This window comes from Ammospiza caudacuta, chromosome 4, assembly GCF_027887145.1.
Source record: "Ammospiza caudacuta isolate bAmmCau1 chromosome 4, bAmmCau1.pri, whole genome shotgun sequence".
NCBI classification, from domain to species: Eukaryota; Metazoa; Chordata; class Aves; order Passeriformes; family Passerellidae; genus Ammospiza; species Ammospiza caudacuta.
In genome coordinates, this window is record NC_080596.1 from 60,005,160 (window position 1) to 60,027,766 (window position 22,607).

At 38.4% G+C, this 22,607-nt stretch overlaps 1 protein-coding gene across 1 annotated transcript in view; it reads right to left on the minus strand.

Annotated features, from left to right (window-relative positions):
- SORCS2 (sortilin related VPS10 domain containing receptor 2) overlaps positions 1 to 22,607 on the minus strand; it is a 527,396-nt gene that overhangs the window by 323,483 nt on the left and 181,306 nt on the right.

The following is a 22,607-nucleotide window of genomic DNA, read 5'->3' on the forward strand; positions in this document are numbered from 1 at the left end:
CATTAAATACTCCAGCAAGATCCAGGAATGCAATATGAAAGGTTTGAAAAAGTTAGATTCACAAAAGCTACTAACACAATTAGCACTAATTGCCAATCACATACTAGGTGGTAGTGATTCAATAGGCAACAGCCATGGAGGCTGCACTCTCCCTCTGCTAAAGATGGACCTTCCACAGCATGGAGCTGAGAAACAGCTCCTATCATCACCTTCACTGAACCTGTTCTGAAGATAAAAGGCGGCCCTTACTTCCCAACTAGGATTCATATTTCAAAAGCACAAGGTTTTTCTTAAATATTTATCCTTTAGAAGCCATAAGGTATTTCTGAAACACAGTAAGATGTAGTTCCTAACTACAGTCTATCTTCAAAATAATACTAAGGTATATATGTGTAAGAAATTAATAAATTCTGGAGTGCCCCATGAAAATGCAAGTCTGATTTGCAGTTCCACATTATTTCCCTCATCACTTCATATATGCACTTACATGGCCAAACAAAAACCAGCCTGTCTTCACCTAACATGTTCATGAAATTTTGCCATTGTCCAAAAAAAAAAAACCTCTCCCAAAATCCAGTTGCATTCAAAGTCAAATGTTTGGAGCCAAGTTCTGAAATTCTTGTTTAGGTCACTAAGGTGGTTTAGGTTAAACAACTAAGGTGGTAGGATGCAAACATCCAATAGTTTTTACTTATATGAGTACACCTCAGTGGTTTGATCCCTTTCACATGCACTTCATTAGGGTTAGCTTTACTACAAGGAGAAGAAACAGTACCAAAAGAAGCAATTGTTAGAACATATGCACATGTATAAGGTAAATACCCAGCCCAAAGATGCCTCAGCAATAGTCCCTCACCTGCTGATGGTGAAATTGCCCAAAGCAAAGATCACAGGAGGCTGCACCACAACCTCCAATAGTCATTTCCAGCCAACACACCTGTGAGTCTATGATCCTGCTTCTACAGCTCTCTTACCCCTCCCTGTGAGCTTTAAACTGTGGGTAATTAAGCCTCAGAGGCTGGACCACAAACAAACAAATCTGTTTTCTACTGCCTACAAAGGGGATTCAGATTCATCTGATGTAAAACTTCTGTGCCATGCCATCTCCCCTTAAAGCACCTACATTGGGCCAGGGAGACACCTTTAGCTCAGCTTCATCCTGGCTCCTGCTGCCTCCACTGTGCTCCCTGGCACATGGACAGAGAAGTCTCTCTCTCATCTGGTAGGAGGTGCAGGTCCCCAAGATTTGCAGGCTAAAAATGTAACACTGACAGTTTCAAACATGCTTCTTCAAGGACACAATTCTTTCCAAGGAAAGGCAGCAATAAGAAGAGAAGCTTGAGAATTGTACATGCAGTTCTGGTATTGAATAGAAAGAAATTCAGGAAATTTCACTCCTCTATATACATCAGTTCTGCAACTTAGCCAGGTAACACAGTTATCCTCTGGTGAATTCTCATTTTCAGAGCTCAGGCTTCATTCTAATTTCCATTTCCAAAGGTGAGAATCCTACCTCTGGCCTGCACAGCCAAGGTGACGTCAGATTCCATGCAAGTGGGCAATTCCTGCTGCAATCCTGATTTGGGCTAGATCTTCCCCTTCAGAAGGGTTTATAAAAAGCACTTGGTATATTGTACATGAAACACAGTGAACCTCTTTTTGACCACCAAAGCTCTATATATAAACTTGAAACAAATCCAAGACAAAGGAAAAAAAATCTCCAATGTTATCACCCCTGTAGGAAGGGCCTAGAGAGAGATGGGTCATTTGTTCAAATAATCTCATCTTGAAGAATGGCTTAAGAGTTCAAAATCCTGAGGGGTATTGCAAGAATGAATTTTACTTTTCAGGGAAGACATCAAACCCAGACATTTCTGTGGCAGACATACCAGCATATCCTTTCAGATCCCTCTGAGTATATTTTCCACCTTTTTAGATTCGAAATCTTGAAGCAATACAACAATCTCTCATTTTTTAATTAAGTTTCCTGTAGGCAAGGCTGAAGAAGGAATATCAGTCAGTGTCTCTGAAGTGGGAGCTAGCACAAAACCCCACTAATAGCCCCATTGACCTAACATTCACAGACTTTACCATTCCTAAAATATTTTCCACCAGTCCCGGCAGCAACAAATAACAGGTTTTGATGTTCTTAGTCATGGTACATTATCAGGAAATATACAATCAACTTTCCTTCGAAAAGATTGACTGCTACTGCTCTTCAAAGTTCATCTATGTATTATACTCTCCTGCTTGCACCGCCAGAGTATGCACTGCATATTCTAATAGGACAAAATGGAAATGTTGCACAGCTGCTAATTGTTATTCAAACTCTATTTGGGCTGGTTTGTTTTTTGGGTTTTTTTAAGATAGAAATATTCTCTTAATTGAAGGTGTGTTTGCTGAGAGAAAATAATTGTTATGAAGGCAAAACTGTCTCAAAGGAAAGAAACCCAAGTGGAGTAACAGGATCCACATCAGACAACCATATATAGGAGACTTCATGAAAAGTGCAATTCCTTCTGATACTAGATGCATATTCTTCACAGCCACACTTTACAAGCTACCAAAGATTGAAAAAATGAACTCTAATGATAAACAGCTCTTAAGAAATGTATAGCTGGTCAGGTTTACACCAATTCCTTCCCATATTCTGCTGCTTTTGGTAGATCTTCTCATAGGCAATACATTGAAAACTAAGCATCAGTTATTTCAAATCCAAAAACTTCACAAAGTTTAATGTAATGAGGAAATGTTTTCTAGTAATACCAAACTATTAATGTTGCATGCTGCAATGACATAATGCTAAGTATATTTTCTGCCACTCTAGAAGAGGAGGTACATAAAGCAAAGCACAAGGTTTATTTTTTTTTTAATTTATATCTACAAGAATAATTTTTTAATTTTCTTATTACTTAGTGAGCAAGTTTGGCCTCTACCTCAAGTGTTTTCAAAATGCTAAAACACAACTGTTTTATTTTGACTTTCTTTTAATTTAGCTCTCTAGTAAAAAGAAAAAAAAATTAATTACATTCTGTCCTCAGCTGTGGGGTTATTATACATTGTTTGCATTTGAAACCCACAGGACTCTCAGTGCTTTCAAATCATTGACTTCAGAAAGAATTAAGTCACACTGTTTTTCCCATCAAAAAGTCACTATGACATCCAGATGCAGAACTATGATTCTAAACACAGACATGAGAAGATGTTGACAGTAATTGCTCTTGTATCACTTTGGTTTCCTTTCCATTGAAATGCACAGCTCAGCATTCATGCCTCTCTCAGCCTCTCTATGTAATCACATGCACACACACACATCCAAAAAACCACATTTAAATAAATGGATAGATCAATATCAAGGTATATAAAGGTAATCATATTCCCAGAAAATAAGGAAAGATAGAAGGAGTTTTTGGTTTGTTGGGGATTGTTTTTGTTCGAAGTTATTTTCTTTTGTTTTCTTTCCCTATAGATGAAAACAACAGCAGTGAAACAACAAGAATATAACATTATATTGAAGGTCCAAAAGTTAAACTTCAGGAACATCCTTGCAATATACACACACTAATTAAAAATATGTAAATATGCCCCTTTTAATGATGAAATTTCAAAGTTACAGATCAGGACTTCATTAAGACATTATTTCGGTCATCCTGCCAAGAAAACTTGCCACCTCACCTCTACTCTTCCTAAGGTTTCTAGTTTGCCTCAGGAAAGCCTTGAATGTGCACCTCCATTTTTGAGACGCAGAGAAATCCCTTTGCCCGAAGGTTCTCAGCATGCCACTCAGAGTATTTTATGTAGTAAAGTCACAAAAGGAAAATGCATTTCCTAAGTTCCTCCTCCAAGCAAAATCCAAATGATGAAGAGCAGCAACAGAGTACTTATATGACCAACAGTTTAAAAATGAAAGTTTCACTCTGCTCTGTGCAGAACAGAGCACATTTACTAGAACTACTCAGGTAATTGATTTCTTCAGGTGGAATTAACATTTTAATTAGAAATTAAGTCATTTTACACTCAAAGGATAACAAGGAAATTATCACATTGTCAGAAACTAAACACAAAGTTTGCAAAATGTACAGTTTATATAATTAATTGATTTACACAAGGTTGCATTTTAGAACAAATCATGCTTTCTCCAAGTAAAGATGTGTATTTAATCATATTTTCAGTAGTATAAATATACAGATATGCCAGTATCAGTCAAGTTATAGTTCACAGTAATATCTTATGCAATTAATCAATGTAATTATATCCCTGCCATGAAAATATAAAAGACTATTTAGATCATGCAAGGGAGGGCTGTAATTTTCCATCTCTTGCTGATTAAATCCCACTTTTCAGTAAGGGTTAAAGTGTGTGTTATCATACCTTCCTACTTATACTTTCCAATGTGTTAATTCTTTTTTCTGAAATCAGTTCAGATACCCCTGCTGCCAATCTGTTCAACCAGCAAATGAAGGTGCCACACTAAGCAGTTTCTTTACATAAGAAAAGAGAATCTCCCTGTCCATCTCTTAATCAAGCCAGCCAGGAATTAGTTGAGGAGGACCGTGGTGTCCATTTCTCTTGGATACTTCTTCTCAGAAGGAAAAATCTAGCAACTCACTGAACAAGGCAGGAAGTGATGGCAGCCACCTCCTTATTCCATCCAAACCACTAAAACTGTGGTTATCATCACCTACCTAGGAAAACCTCTGAGTATACAATACACAGGCAGCAATCTTTCCCTATCCAGAATTGTCTGAATGGACTGACAGGAGTGAACCAGACACAAGCATCACCTGAAGGGTGTTTGGAAAAGAGCAATTTAATCTGCTCCTGTTTTCCTCACTCTGTGACTCAGTCACTCCCCTACTGCATTCCTCCTGCCTTCATTACAGGCTCTTGCTCAACAAGGCACCAAGCTGAACTTCACCAATCCCACCTACCCAGAATTGTTCGTGTTCTCTTTTTCTTCCCTCTTTCCCCCTAAATGTATCTTAGATCCAGACCAAGAGAACTGGAGAGAGCTGGTACCTGCTGAACCCTCCACCTTTCCCAGTGGGACTCTTATGATCCACATTCATCCCACCTAACACTGAGCTTACAGAAATCAGTGGGCAGACAAAGGCAACTGCCATGGTCAGGTCAGCACCCCAATCTTCCCAATCATCCTCTGGAGACCTATACTCATCTCCATTAGCAACACATATGTCCTCAGGCAACTACCTACTTAATTTAGGCATTTAAGTTAATGGGAATATCTGGGGCTCACAATCACTTGGTGAATTTAGAAGAGATCTTCCTTTAAAAAATAAAACCTACAAGGAAAAGAGGGAAATGGAGTTAGTTACAATTCTGCTCATTAAAACTTAAATATCTGTATTTTCCTTGTTTTCCTCTTTGTTTCTAGTAGCATTGCTAAATATTTTAGATAGTTTCTGCTTGGCAGAATAAATGGATTCAAGCCCTTACTAATAAGTTCCTCAACTCCAAATTAAGCACGACTGTAAGAAAAGTAGCAAAAAGGGCAATTTAAAATTTATAACCTCCTTAATATTGTGTACAGTCTTGACAAAAACACACAGACAAACCTAAAAAGCATTTAAGTAACTGTGGCCCACTTGCCAAACACAGTAAAGGCACTTCCAGGGAATGATTATTTCTGTTTAATTTCAGCTGTCTGTAGTTTGTGGGGCTTTTCTGACACAGGCAAAGAGGAACTCAGCCAGAAATCTGAAACCTGTTACATTTAGGAACACATTTTTGTGTAGTAACTAGGTGCCTGATGACTTCATGGGAATATCTAAACCTATTTAATATTTGGGAAAACAGTTTGAATGAGTATTTTTACTTCCTGTTTAATTTGCACACTACAGGGAAAAAAAAAAGAAACAGAAACAGTTGCTCTCCAAAAAATCCTATGCATTTCTTAGTCTCTTAGAATACCACATATATAAAATCTAGCATACTATTGCAGAGATATTGCATACTATTGTAAGAGCTATATAATGTCTTTCTATAGCCTTAAGGAAATGCACTCAAAAGCAAATCTTTGAAATGAAGAAGAGGATTTTCGGGTGGCTGAGATTGTGCAACTGCTGAAAGTTGATCGTATCCAAGTAACACCAAGGCAGACTTTCTCCTCCCTCTCCAGGGAATGCCAATATTCCCTGACTGCCAGGGCACAATAGTGAGTGGTACAAGAAGGAACTGAAAAACAGTTTAAAATGCCTGTTCAAACCCTACTTCTCTTCATACCTCCCATATATACAGAGTTTGATAGAAAGTCCATCTTTTCACTCCATCCTTCTCATTGACATAGAAACCACAAATTAATAATAAATAGAACAATACAGTCCCCACAGCACAACAGAAAAAGCACTGAGAAAGTTATTCCTATTTCTACATGCTAAAAGGGTCAAATGTGCCAAAAATGGGAAGGAAAAGAAATTCTGTTTTAAATTGATGCTCTTTCCTCTTCATTGGAAAATGAAAGCATGTCAGTATCCCTCGGTTAAACCAATGACAAAAATACATTACGAAATCCAGTTAGAGCCTAACTCGTAAAGTTTTCCTATATTCATTTTTTTTTCAATACATGTAAAGTACATGCCCATGAGAAGGGGAAAAAAATCATAATACAGAGCTAGAAATTAGAAATTTAAACTAGGAATTTAATTTAACATGAGCCTTCGTTAAACACTTTCCCCTCTACATTTTACTAAGTTTGCTGGTTTCCAGTTTTAAATACATATGCCTCACAGCAACACTGTAAGTATTTAGATTCACTTGGTTTTAATCTGGAACAAGCATTAGAGCCTGTAACCTGACCTGCTGAATGAAACTGGCCAGAACATTTTGCTCAATACAGCTATGTGAGAGGACAGCAACTCGTCTGACCAATGCACTTCTTTCTAAATACCACCCAGCCTTAGCAGAATCTATCACTTACTCTGACTGGTTTGTTTCAGCATACAATTATGCTTCTAATTAAAAATGTGTTCCTAAATTCTAATTTGAATTTGTCTTGCTTCAATTCCCAGCCATTGCTTTTCATTCATGTCTTTTTCTTGTTAGAGTTTAGAGCTCTGCAGTACTTGCTGTGCTAGAGAGGACAGTGGATTTCTCCACAATGGGCTGCATGTGTGCATGCAGAAACACACAAATACAGATTACCACATCCCCATTACCTGAGAGCAACACCTCTACAAAGTCCAAAAATGTATATGTAGCAGTTGAAATAGGTCCAGTCTAACAGGGTTAAGTCCTCTCTTTTTATAAAGACAGCTTTGCTAATAATAAAAGATAATGATTTTATTCAGCACCTTATCAAAGAAACAGCCCTGACATGAATGTTCATCATTTGAGCACTATGAGTCACTCAATGCCTGCTTCCCTCTCCCTGCTACACTTAGCACATAGCTCCAGGTTGGAGCTTGCCAGGATTAAGGCACTACTGCAATGATATACCCCTAAATAGTCAAGTTGATGTACACAGGCTGACAAAGTAATGATTATTAGTTTAATCATTAATAGTTTTCAATATAAGCATTAATAGTTTTTTGCAGCATTTATTTGCACATTAGTTTTTTTTCTGCAAAGAAAGAGCAAAAGTATGAAATACTCTCCTAGGAGTTTCCTCCAAATCTTTCTCTTCTTTACAGGTTTTCCCCTCCTACTATCCTCTTTCTCAGACACAGAATAGACCAGATAAAAGCAATGGAGGGACAAGAGGACAAGGCTTCCTCCTTTTCTTTTCTTGGCAGCTCTGATATAAAGACTTGTTCTTGTAACAGGCTCCTCAGCAAGAAAGGACCTTCTGTTGTACAGGAAGGTCACAGGCAGAGTTTCACTACTGCAAAAACAAATAAAAGCTCTTATCTTAAAAATATATGAAATCATATTTGGCAGGGCTTGGAAACCTAATGAAATTCCTAGGAAATGTAATCCACAATTGACGTTAATAAATGCAATTCTTGATCATTTTTCATAGACATGCTGGTCTCCTGTTACTAACATTTCTGCTTATATTTTAAAACACCCTGAAAAAATTGGTGGCAGAGGATGAAGAGAGATCTCTTCACAGATGACAGATGTTCTCCTATAAAGGGGAAGCCATAAGCAAGAGGCACAGACAGTGAAGAGGGGACTCCCAAACATCACTGCTCAAATCCCTGACAGGCAGGATCTACTACAGGCACAGGCAGTAGTGAGAGAAACTACAATCCAGATGACTAAACTGTTTCTAGCCACTAAAATTAACAAATAATGATGTTCTGGAGGTAATGTCCACAAAGCATTAAACAGCAGTTTTATTTTAAATGATGCAAATGATGGCCAAGCATTGGGGTTTAATTGCAAAGCCAGCTGAAAGTGTTGGCTGCCTGGTGGATGCAGTGTGGGAAGCTGCTGCAGCAAACAAGCAAAGCCTGTTTTATTCATGTCTACTATCTCTGTTTTGATTCACCAGAAAAGTCAAAGCATGCTGGTTAGTTTCAACTTGGTTTTATAAAAAACTATATATAACAAAAAAAAAAAAAAAAAAAAAAAAAAAAAAAAAAGAGGCTGCCTGGTGACAAATGTACAAAAAACACATGGCCACGGATTTTTCCCAGGGAAGCCACTGGAGTGAGGGAGAAAGACAAAAATTCTTTTATTCTTTTGAGTTAATGATCCTCTTCCCTAAAAAGAAACAGTTCTGCCTCATTTTTGGCATTTCCAGTGTGTAAACTTACAGTCATAACAAAAGAGGAAAATAAAAGAACTCCCAAAAATATATTGATAGCAAAGACATTGTATATATTGTGTATATTGTCATCGCATTTAGCATCAATTGCTTTCTATTTTTTTTAAACAGAAATAATAATGCTGAAAATTCCATTTACTTTCTTACTGAAACTGCAGGTCATTTTAAGCAGTCAGATAAAAAAACCTCTCCTTTAAACAACCATGAAAAAACTAGAAAAGCATACCAAAGGACAAATAAAGCAATGTCCTTCTATATATAAATGTTAGATATTAAAGAAACAAAAGGGGAATACTGAAAAAAAAAAACCCAGAATAACTGGCAAGGGTACTATCCATCAGAAAAACCTGAAAGCTAAATCTAATAAATGAGTTAAGTGTAGGAAGTGACATGGAACCCCCATGGACTTGAAGTTGATCCCCCAGAGGGTGGGAGCACAGCAGGCAGCATTTAGCATTTCACCACTGGGCTGGCTGATGGGAGCTGTTGAGATTTGCTCCACAAACTCAACGAGCACCAGACCAGGAAACACAGAACTAATGGGAGATTTCAACAACCCCATGTAGATTGCTTAAATGTTGTATCAGGGCACAGTGCCAAGAGGATATTTTCAGAGCAGCTTCGTGAGCAGCTATTCAGGAAACTCTGAGGGGAAGCAACTCTTCACTGGGTCTCAGCAGGGCTGTCAGGCAGTCACTGCAGCCGTGAGCAGCACGGACGTAGATGCAACATCTGTGCATAAGTAAGGAAGCCAAAATATCCACAAGGAAAGGGCTCTTGCACAAAAAGGAGGAAGCTTAGTTTAAAAAAGAGAGAGAGAAAATAGACCCCAAAAAACTAAAGGAATTAATGTAAAAGGTAAAATTTTGGAAACATCTTTCCAAAGGCATAAGACTGAATTAAAGTGGAAGTGCATACCACATAAACTGGAACAAAGATAACAAAAGGCAGGATTGACAAGAAACGTAACTCAGAGAAAGACACACAATTTTAATGAGCTGAATTTGACCTGCTGAAGATAATGGGGGAAAACATCCTCAGAAGAATAACCCTAAAATGCAATAGGCCAAAATAAAAACCTTTGAAACGCAACTTGCAAAAGTTTACACTGTAACAATAAATCTTCTGTCACCCTCCCAAAAGATGCAAAGCCTGCCACAGCAATCTGTGGAACCAATACACGAGCAAGGTGAGAAAAGAGCACCCAGAGACAAAGCCACAGCAGAGAAAGCAAACTAATGTTTTGCATCTCTGTTCATCCCAAAGCTGCTCTGAAAGGTTCCCATGTCAAAGCTCCTCTTCACTGTCACTCTATTAAGAAATGTCTCATAATACAGTGTCAGTGAAAGAAATTTTACACAAATCAATGCTACTCATCTGCCCAGAGCAGATGGTTTTCATCCAAATGTTCTAAAGGAACTCAAGGATGAAATCACTAAGCCATTAATTGCAAAGTGTCTTCTCATTTAAAATAATGTTTGTATTAGAAAAATGAACATTGCAATATGGGTTCCAATTTCTTAAAGGTCTCCAAGAGCAATTCAGAGAGGCACTTCAGGGGACTAAAGTCTGCAAAATAGTAAAAATTATTCCATCTCTGTAATTTGACACACGGAGAAATAAAAGGTACTGAGTGAGAGTCCACATTACTTTGGGAAGGGAATGCATGACCTGTTAATGTCCTCATTTTTTTGACAGAATCAATGAATATATAAAATTAAAACTCAACCAAATTGTCTTCTCCAAGTCTTTCAAAAAGATCCCCTACAAAATGTGCTCAAGAAGCTGCATTGCTAGAGGATAGGAGGACAGGTCTTCATTTGGAGAAATAATTATTTTAAAATCAGGAAACACTAGATTTGATTACTTTTTTGCTATTGAGAAAAGTCCTCAAGGAGACCCACCAGGTTCTTCATCTTTAACCTATCGTAATTATAGAAATTAGGCAGATAGTGACAAAAGTATGCTGATAGCACTGGATCATTCAAAAGAGTAAAACAAAGACCAGCAAATATCAAGTAAGACAGTAAATATGAAAGTTTGTAGATGAATCTCATGATGCTGAGTGACTGGTCACTAAAAAGGGATGCTCTGGCATTACATACAAAATGAAAGCTTTTGAACAAACCCTGAAGGTACTTGAGTTATATGACCCACATGAAAACAGCAACCTGCCATTCAGCAGTGATTAAAAAAACACAACCTCAGAAATATTTAGAACAGGAAGAGGTTTTCTCTAAAGGTTTAGAAACCACCACTATAGCACTGTATTAGCCCCTTCACAGTGCCTTTACCTTTAACATGTTCAACACTGGTGTACTTAAACAAGGACACAAGGGAAGCATAGGAAGTACACCAAAGAGAAACAAGGACAAGCAAAGAAGTGAAATGACTCCTCTTCAAGGATCAGAAACTGTAGTGTCCACAAAATCTAAAGATTACATTATAAAGTGGAGCAGCTGTTTCCTCAAAACCTGTAGTTGTGGGGGGGAAAATGTGAAAAAGGTGCTCCACCATTTTTCAAAATGCAAGGAGAGTGTTCCTGCAAGAATGAATGTGCTCCCATCTTCTAGAGAGGATAAAAGCAGGAACCAGGGAGCTACGAGCACCTCTACCTCTCCTTCATCCCTGACTGAAGACAGAGAGCTGGGAGTGTTCAGGGGCCCCTTATTCATACACATAAATACATGATGGGGGGGTTTAAGGAAGCTGAGAGACTTTTTTCTGTGATGTCCAATGATGGGACACGGGAAATTGCATATAAATATCTAAAAAAAGACCTTTTAATGTGAAGAGGGTCAAACACCGGTGCAGGTTGCTGGCCCAGACAGGTTTAGAGGCTCCATCCATGAAACTGTTCAAAAACCAGCTGAGCACAGCCCTGGGTTGACAGTGCTGTTAGAAGGACCTTGGACCAGATGATCTTGAGAAATTCCTTGCATCCTTGCAACCTCAATTATTATGTGGTTCTCTGGAAACTATAGACTTCACTACAGACTTCTGTCCTCTTCTGGCAGTTCAGCTGGCCATGAGCAACTGGAAAAGGCAAAGGACTGCTCAGCTCAGTCTCAGTGCTCTGTTGTGACCTAAGGTCATTCCCACTTTCTGAATTATTTTCAGGAAACTATTCTTATTTAAACATGTAAAATGTATCATTTTAAGATGGAATCAATTTATGTTCATGAAGACTACTCAATGTGACTAATATTTTCCAATTTTCCAAAGGTTAAAAAAAAGGAGGAAAGAAGAAAGAACAGCACACACAACTCAGCTTTCTTCTTGCATGGAAGAATCAACAGTAGAGCAAATCACAAATTAAAGCATAAACCTAATATTTGCTTTCTTTCACCTCATCTGATTAGAGCCATTAAATCTGCATCATCCTTAGCTGTGCAATAATTATCACGGAAAGCTTAGCCTGTTAAATTCAATTCTCACATTGCAAAAGCTTTCCAGGGAGAGAGTCTCCTTTTCATATAACTTCCCCAGGATATAAATGGAGGTTATGTCATTTGAGGAATCTATTTTTACTCCTAATCTTCCTTGCAAAGGTGCTTAGAACTGACTTGTAAGAACCTTCCTATCCCAAACCAAAGAATACAGGGCAGAAAACGATGAATTTGTAGCTGAGAACAATTTTAATATTGCTTTGCACTACATCATCCTGACTCTTACCATATTCAATGAGTTTAATGTCACTTTCCCTCACTCCTCATCTGATAGAAAAAAAAAACAGGAGGAAAAAATTAATGGCAAAGAAGGGAATATGTAAGGGAATGAGTTCCTAAAACAATAACCCCCTAAACAGCTTCCTTTGCATGCACAATGTATCTATAGGAGGGGTTTGCAAAACCATATCCTCCAACTGAGATTTCATCTTGATTTATTTTTCCTCTTCCTACCCCTTTATTTTAAATTATAATAATATTCAATCCATCGAAATTTAATAGAGCAATTCAGAACAAAACTTGAATAATTTTTCAAGTTACACAAGACTGCTTATCCAGTACTGATGCCGTGCAAATTGACCATTAAAATATACCAAAAACATACAATCTTCAGTGAAAGAAATGCCCCACATCCAAGCTGACACCATTGCATAACATCTCCAGTTAAAGCTAGACAAAACCTTCATTTACATGATTCAGTAACACCATAAATTAGCAAGTCTCCCTCTGAGTACCAAGCCCTTTTCCTAATGAGTACATGGGTAATTTGAGTATTCCTAATTGTTAAATGCTACCTCTAAGGCATTGGGTATTTTGTCTCTTTTTCAGAACTGCTCCTCTAAGCAGAACTGACACAGAAGACACACAAAAGATTCACTCATTTAATGTTTTCATTCATGCAGCTTTTGCTGATAACCTTTCAATCTGAACTACCTTGTTTCCTTTCAATTAATGCTCACTGGGGAAAACATTCCCATTCAAAGTGACAGGATACATGGATGAAGTGTAAAGAAAACAGGAATAATGTCCTTGCCTCTGCTCTCAGAGGGAAATGCAAAAGCCTGAGAGTGCATAGGTACCCAAAGGCACACAGCCCTGGTCTGTACACACTTTGCTAAGACACTTGAGTCAATCAGGCTCTCAGTGAACACCAGGCATGAGTCTGGATGCCCTCGTCCCTCCCTCCCTCCCTATTGCACAAAGGTGAGGATGCCTTCTGACTTCACACAGTCTTTAAAATAATTGACTAACAACATTTCACAGTTTCAAAACAATATTTATGACACTAAACATTAAAGGAGATAAAACTGAACATTGCACTGATGGCCAAAGCTCCAATTTGAATCATCCCCATCTCAAGAGCACATTTCACAGCTGCATTTGTATCAGTTTCCTGGTCCTTCTGCAGCAGCTCCCTACTGGAACATAAATCATCATTGACTCTCTTGGGGCTTCTGACAACTTTAAAAACTTGGCTGTGAGCAACCTCACGGAGATTACCAACTCTCCCAATGCACAGTTGCTGTTATGTACTATCAATTTATAAATGGGATTAAATTTATAAACTAAGTTAATGTTTTTTAAAAAGCATTATTGACAAGTCAGAATGTTATAAAGCTTTTTGTAAAGAACTGTGATAATGTCTTCCATGTACTTATTTTCTTACTTCCCTACTACTCTTTGACCTTCCCTTCACCCAACCAGTAGAAAAACAACTGGAGAATGAACATACCTATCCAACTGAGCAATTACTACCTCCCTTTCTTTTTTAAAGAAACTCACAAAAAATAATTTACAGAGAAATCTGGCTAAGGAACAAGAAGTCAGAAAGGTATTTTTGGTCAAACCAGGTAAGATGGGGAATATCAGCAAGAAAAAACAAATTAATAAATACATCCATCACTTCCCTGAAGCCTGCTGGCTACAGCAAGGGTCATCCAGGGTTGAGCAGAGCAAACAGCAAGCCCTCCTGTAAATTGAACCTTAGATTTAAACAGCCCTTTACCTCCCTTTGATAAGCTAGACATCTCAAGGCTGTGCATCCCTCACATCAGGCCGTTGTCTCCCATGGCTCTATTCCCCTTTTGCTACATGCCCTGATGTACTTGTCATTTATAGAAATGTTCAGCTAATTTATTTAGCACTTGGGCAAAGACAGTGCCCAACTTAACACACATGCTAACAGCTTTGGTTAGTCTTACAGCACTCTTGGTGAATCACATGCTGATTTGAAAATAAAATGAGACCACCAGAAGCCACACCTCATGTGCACCCTACCCCTGACCAAATTCTGAGCAGTGGCCCCACACAGCTGGAGGCAATCCGTTTTCTTACACTCACATTTGGATATTCACATCTTTCAGCAGAGCTGGGACTGATCCATTTGCTTGTTTCCAATATAGAGTTAAGCTGAGGTGTTTTGAGCAAATTGAAAGAAACCATTGCCTTTCTGCAGCTGGCTGTCCTGCTGTCATTCAGCTGTCCAGTAGGACTGAGTTAAGCCTGGTTAACTTAATGGGGGAGCGGGACTCAGTTCAGCACTGAGACTCTTGCCATTTGCTATCAAATGCAGAAGGGAACCAGGAGCCAAGAATCTACTCAAGCCACTTGGCCTCCAGTGTGCCTCCTTCTGCCCATTACACTAAGTGACAAAATGAGTAATAAGGTGTGAGGCTCAACAAAGATCCTTGCTTGTGACAGAGCAATGAATAGATCAGGGAGATGAGAATAAGGGGATCAGCAGATTTAGGTCTAACACACCATTTCTCTCCATTTTGATGTCCAAACTGATCATTATCAGATGCACAGAGGCAGCCCAAGGCCTTTCAAGTCTACAGTTTTTACTCAGATTAATCTAACCTAAACATATTCAGTATTGCCTTTCTCCCACCCCGAGGAAAATCGCCCAATTTCTGCCTAATTGAAAATTCTTTATGATGCAAAAAAACAAAATTGCTGAGCAAATTTTGTCAAGATGAGAAAGTTGCTGCTGTTGAGCTCGAGCTTAACCCTTTTTCTGCTGCAGGACTTCATCTGTGAAACACATACTCCAGTGATCCAAAAAATGCCTCCTCAGAGGCCACCAAGCAGAGGGAAAAAGGAATAGGAACAGATGATTACTACTTCCAGAACAACATAAGAAATGCACTGCACAGATGTTCAGTCTAAAGAATCACAATTGGTACAATTTTAGGACCTGACTTGTAACCCTTAAAAATCAAGAGCCCCAGTGTTTCCAAAGGTGCTGGCGTGCTTTATGCCAATTCAGCCACTTTATTCTCATGTCCCCCATGCATTTGTACCCTAAAACACAGTTTGTTTTCCAGGAGAGAAGATGGAGGGCCACACAGGTTAGCTTGGCCCCAAGGGTAAGACCACACAGCTCACTTCTTCTGGAGTGGCTGTTTTGCAGTAATCAACCTGTGACTTGCTGAAAGGGGAAATCCTGCGCACTGTGAGCACAGCAGCACCAACAGCTGCTGCTTCTCATGGGGATTGTACAGACAGTGCAAAGGAAAATTAAACTGTGGATTTATAACACAGTGAGGAGTTTTGAAAGGAAAACTGGAACAAACCCTGTGTGGTCTAGGCTCTGCCTCAGTGTCATCCCAATATTTTCTTTGTAATGGGCAACACAGTCATTCACTTTGCTTCACTACACACAAGAGAACAGACCAGAGCCTTTTCATAAACTCCATTCCCCATTATCCAGCCAAATGGAACATATTGATTCAAAAAAAGACAGAATCATAACACATAAAAGTTTTGACCCTTTGTTCTTTCATTTCTCTCAGCAAAACACAATAGCAAAACAGCATGTTCAAGGGAACAACTTTCAACAGAACAAGTGCAACCTGGCTCCCTTTTGTTTCCCATCCTCTATTCTGAATGTTCTCATGACAAAGACTGTTTCACTATTTTGTTACATAAATTGAAGCAAATCCATCAGCTTCTCAAAGTTCTGGGGTGGCTACTGTATATTTGGACTTTCAAAGTTAATGTTGGATTTCATTCCATTTCTTTGAATTATTTCTAGTTAACTTGAATTTATCACGTAGTCCACAAAAGAATCCAGCTTTGATGGGAAGATGCCAGGAGACAAGAAATCCACCAAACTGCACCTCTTACAATTACTTCTCAGTTTATAATCACATTTTAAAGCAGTCAGCAGATTTACTCCAGAGATTTCAGGTGTCTAAATTGACCCTTGAAGCACTGTCAATTAACAATATACACATGCAAAAGTATAGATCAAGCTAAAGATGATTCAAAAGTGTCCAAAACCCAAATCCAATAGCAATAAAAACTGCTGTATGAAGTCCACCCTTTGAACAAGACTTTAGATTTACCAATATCCCATAAGTCCTCAAAAAATTCGGCTTGGCACTTTGCAATATTATCAATGGACAGAACGCTCTTCAAACTGAAGGATCATTAAAACAAAAATTCTCCTTCCTTTCCTGGCAAAACCTAATGTTTGTGGTCACATTAATGTTTACCTGTGGTAGACAAATCTTCAAAAGAAAAATGATACTTTAATCTGCCATTCAGTCTGACTAATGCTTTATTTAGAAGAGCCTATTTTACAACCAATTACAGCACATCCTACCTAATTACCTGGGAGTTGCTCTACAACAAAATACAATTCTATTACTAGAAATAATAGGCTTGGCTTTGGTTTGTGGATTACAGCAGCTGCAGCCAAGAGATGTCATAAATTATGTACCAGCAACTAAATAAAAACCTATCAAGAATTCAAAGTGCATAACAAAAATGAGGACAAAAAGTTAATGCTGGCATCCCCACTGTTCTTACACTGAGCGGTTCAGTGCAAACAAGACCAATGTTATCTTTCTGTACAGGTAATGAAGTGACTTGGGTGTCTAAGCAGTTTCTAAAGAATTGAATTTCCCCTGCTAATGATTTCAGCATTTCACACTGATTTTTGCATTCAGATAAATAAGGTAACTATTCTAAACAATTCACCATAGAAGAGTCTATTTTATATTGTGAGAGCAGCAGAAAGGAACTTCCAGAAAACAGATAATCCCAGTTCTGCAAATGGAATGAAAAAAATAATAACAAAAATAATAATAATAAATAAATCTGTGTCACTTCACTGAGGAAAGAGCTCAGCAATGTGAAGCCAGTCCAATGGAGGGTCATTAAGATGCTGGGAACTGGAGCACGCAATGTACGAGGAAAGGCTGAGGGAGCTGGGTTAGGTCATTCTAGGAAATGAGGCTAATGGAGAATCTCATTTCACTCAGCATCTAAAGAGAAGTTTTAAATAAGACAGGGTCAGAGTAGACAGTGAAAAGGCAATAGATGGCAAGCACAAGCTGCAGGATGGGAAATGCCAGCTGACATAACCCATCACAATGACAGCAGCAAAGCATTGCCCAGTAAAGCTGTGAGATTTCTGACCTGGACATTTTTCAGATCTAGTGACCTGATTAACTTCTGCAGCCATTCCTGCTTTGAGCAGGGGTAGTACTTGATTTCCATTGTGCTTCCTTGCAACTAAATCATGCTCTGCATGAATGCAATACAGTAGAAACTTGCCAGCAAAGCAGAGATGTTAAGTGACCAACTGCATATCAGAAAACTTACATGCTATTCCCAGCCCAAACAAACATGCTAAAGAAAAATTAAATAATGATCTTTATTATAATAACAGCACTATGTATCTATTCCAAACATGAATAAAAAAAAAAAAAAACCAAAACATAAGAATTCAAGTATCTGGATATACCAAGACTTCCAGTTAGCATGGAAATCAAATATAATTTTATATTTAAATATTCACTCGTATTTATTTATTGATGTACCTTACAAATGTTTACAAGGCTTTTGAGAAGCCAGGTTCTATTATCACTTTGAAGATCTTGGAACTCCAACCCTGCTTTTCTCATATCTGGGCACATTAAGAGAGCTCCTCTAACCAGACCTGAAAAGGTAATGCTATGATAGGTCATGGTGTTTTATGAAGCATATTTGTAACATACTTTTCTGGTCTTTGCATAATTAACTTTACTTCCTTCTTCAGTTTTATTTAAAGATGATTCTTGGATGCTTTCCACTCTGGAATACCAACAGATTCTTATATTCATCTGAGGCCACATGGAAAGCTGAGGTATGGGAGTTTTCACTCTAGGCTTCCACACTGTGCCAGAATATATTGCATTTTCACAGTGCAGAGGTTTAATCTTTTACTGGTGCATCCTCCCCACTAGCACTGAGAAATCTGAATTGTACTGAAAACTGCACCAAGAGCTTAAGTATTACGTACCTGAAATCATCATATTTACAAAACTCCATCCCATGTATATTTGGTTCCAAATATTTTTAAATGGAGATTAAAAAGTAAAATATTGTTATTTTTATAATTCTACCTGTCAGGTTGAAGAAAATTAAAATTAATGAAACCTGAGAGACCAGTATTTAGCATAGAAACTGCATAGAAGTAGGGTGAAGGGAGAGAAATCTCAAACTGTGGTCAGTGTACTTCAGAACAGCACAACTTGATTTCTACATTCTATCTCAAAGAGATATTGCAAAATTAGGGACTGGACAGCATATGGTAACAATTAAGATAAAACAATTATAAGTTTCCAAATTCTTGGAGGAGAGTAAAATTTTAAATAATTTTACATTGAAGTCTTCAGAACAGCCAACAATCCTAAGGAAAGATCAGCATTACAGAAAACTGTACTAAATCACACAGAAAGCAGAACCATATATCCCCTTCCTGCCAGAAAGGAAAGCTTGGAAGCCAGACTATCAAAAGGCTGAATGACACAGATTTTTTTGAACCCAATTGTTAAGTTTCTTGATATTAAGAAAGCATGTTTTACCACATGTCTCTTTACTTGCTTCCCTAGTTTTGCCCAGGCATGGTTGTATTTCACCCTTACTATGATGCCTTTTTATCAAGGGGACTAATTTGAGCTGCATGCACACTCTTCAAGAAAAATAATATTCACTTGGTAGAGAAAGTACATACCAGATTTGAAAAAAAAATTTTTTTTACTCACACAGATGCTTTTCAACAAATAGGTGATAACAAGTACTGCCCCACTCCTGTCCAAAATGACAATTACAGATCCTCTGATAAAAAGTTGGGATAAAATGTATTCACAGGTCAGTGAAATACCTACAGTCTGTCAAAGCAACTGTGAGGAGAAAGCCCTGCCATCAGAAGGATATCAATTCTGGAACAGCCTCAAAAAAACAGGTTTTGAGTTTATATATTACGCCAAAATACCAAAACTTACTTCACACCTCATCTAAAAAGCAGCTTCTCCATTCTAGACTGAAGCAATCAGGCCCAGAAGAGACAAACCAGTTCTGTGAGAGAGGGAGGATAACAGCTGGCCAAAAAAGGCCACTAGGAGAGAAAAATCAATGAGAAAGTACCCTTTTTGAAGGTTAGCTCAAGAATAGGTTTGAATATGTTGAAACATAGTAACTTGCTATTCCTGTTCTATATGCAAGAGAAGGAAAATACACCGAGGGAGAAATAAGGGGAGCAGGAGGGGACAAACTCAACTTATACATAAACCTCCCCAAAATATTTTTTTAAATTAGCCTGAACAGAGATTCAATTGACTAATTGCCATATGATCAGTCATCTTTTCAATGAGAGGCTGCAAGGAGAGGCTCAGGAAAAGCCCTGAACTAGCATTCTGTATTTCAGAATGCCCCCCCACCTCAAAAAAAAATCAAGACATTTAAATCTTACTGTAAAATGTATTTCATTTTTGTCATCTACCTACACCCTCAAATTCCTCAGCATGCAAGATTATATTTACATTTTAGAAACTGGCCTGTATTGCTGTATTGAGTTTTAAATTTTCCCTATTCTTACCAAATTAAAGCAGAGAAAGCTGCCTAACAATACAATGATCTTAATAAATAAATTATGTGGGAAATATTGCCTTTGTTATTTTCACACTGAAAAATATATTCCACACTGCAGAGATAATGAGGGTATAAAACATTAACACTACATTTTTCTATACCATTCTGCATAATTAACCATGCAGCTGTTCATTCATTCAGTCCCAACAACCAAATTAATTTGCAATCAGTTCACAGTGGATGCTCTGGAGCAGGCTGCACGTGCTGCAGGAGCAAGTGAAGCTGCTCACATTTCACAGACCACATCAGTGCACAAGGTGCTCAACTCTAAGAGATGCAACAGGGGGTTGCAAAATGATATCTTCAAAGATCAGCTATGAAAAGACACTGTGCCATCAGCTGTCTCATAGGGGAAATATGGGTATTTTCAGATGAGTCTCATGGTGTGTCCGTGCTCTTTGATGGACTCCTGTCCTTCTCAGGCTCAAGCCAAAACCTTTAAGGACCTAAACATTAAACATCCATAAACATCACAGCACCTTCCTTTTATTTGTGTTAATGCAGTATTACAGCCCCAGCCCTGATAGGAATCTTACAATCAGTTCTCCAAATTTCCTGTATTCCCAAGAAACAAAAGACCAAGTGAGGAAAGCAGAGTAAGGGCAGATTCTCAAAAAAGACCACAGAATGGGATGGTGGAATGAAGGTGGAACCAGCAGCATCACTGGCTGCTGGGTGGAATGCCACATGTACCTTATCACAAATTCCCTGGCGCCATGACTTCACCCTTTTCAGGTTTAAAAAAAATATCCTATCCCAGGTTTTATACCTCATTCATCATCATGAAAATGCAATGAGAAATGAAACTAGCTGCTTTGATTGTGGTTTCTCATTTATTTCATTTTGCAGAGTGGCAAAGGAAACATTGATATATATATAGATATATATAGAGAGAGAGACAGAGACAGAGACAGAGAGAAAGAAGAAGAGATGGTGTCATTCCATCTGCCCCAGGTTATGGGCCCTGCACCTCCCTGCTGTGCCAGCCTGCTGACAGTGGGAGTTGATGGATGATAATCCAGCAAAGCACCTCTGATTACCAAAAACCTGACAGCTCAACTGTTTTCATATGAACTTAGGACAGAGGAATCATGCCACAGTAAAAGCCCCAAGATTGCTGTTCTCACTTTGCTCACATAGAAGTGTGGATCATGGGCAAAACTTCCCTATTTTATGCAGGGAGGGAGGGCAAAAGAAAATCACAAGCCCCATGGATGACTAATGCATAGAAAGACAGCATTTCCTGTTTCTCACCTTAAACCTGTCTGCTGAGGCTGGCAAGAAAGAGGATCATTTCTTGTAGGGGGGTTTTTTCAATAAAATACCATGACAAAATTGAGGAAACACCAGCAAAGCAACTTCTTTAAGCATCCTACTGCTACCAACCTGCATGGGTCTTGGGAAGGAAAGAACAGTTTTGTAACCATCAGTCTCAGCCAAACAGAGTCTACTTAAAATAGAAACCTGTGGTATAATTCCCACTAAGTCTGCTGCACTAGTTAAAGGAATCAGAAATTCGATTACTTAGGCTCAAGTTACTCAAACAAGAGAAAAGGATTCTTAAGCCATTTAAAATAAATGGCTATTCTTTCTCAATAAATTGACTCACTCATTTTGAGTTATATCTTGAAATTACTTAATTCATTTTCCAGAAGGAGGATTAAAGGGGGGGGGGGGGGGGGGGGGGCAGGAATCAACCTGTAAAGCAGCAAAAGTCTCATGCTCCAAGATGTATTTAACATGTTCAGCAGCCATGCTGCAATCACCTTCAATAAGTACAAGTGTACTGCAAGAGCCCTTTCCTAACTACATAAATCACAGCTTTCTAACTGGATCTTAATTTGCATGTCATATATTCTCTATGTGATCACAAGCTAGTGCAGAAACATGTTAACATTCAAAGTCATCATCATTATTCCAAGTTGCTGAAGACATGGAAAAGTAGTTTAACACAGCACTCTCATCTGCAACCAAGAGATATTTGTGAAGAAATTTGGACAGACTTATTTGGTAGCTTTTACTTGCTTGTAGGATATATTTTTTTCAGTTCAGACCTTCATAAATACTAAGACATCAAAATAATTTTTAAATGCTAATATGGCAACACAAACCAAAAAGTGCCAGCTTCAGCAAAATCCCATGCCTTTGAAAAGGAAAGCCTTTTAAAAGCCATCTCTTTCAGAGGAGTCTACAGGTCACAACTCAGAGAACAGTCCCAAATATCCACAGTCAAATTTCATTCCTCTGTTGAAAGGCCAAAAGCTACAGCCAAAACATGGCAGGATGAGTGGAACACCAAGGCACCAACAAGGTTACTGCCAACCCACTGTGCTGGGCTTGGGCTCAGAAAGTCAATGGTGGGTCATGTGTCCCTTAGAGCACCCTCTGTGCTCCTGAATCAATTCCACTGCCCATTAAAAACATCAATAATCACCTCTTCAATTCCTTGCACATTCCAAGGTTTGTCAAGATATGTTTATTTAATTTCCTTTACCTTCTACATA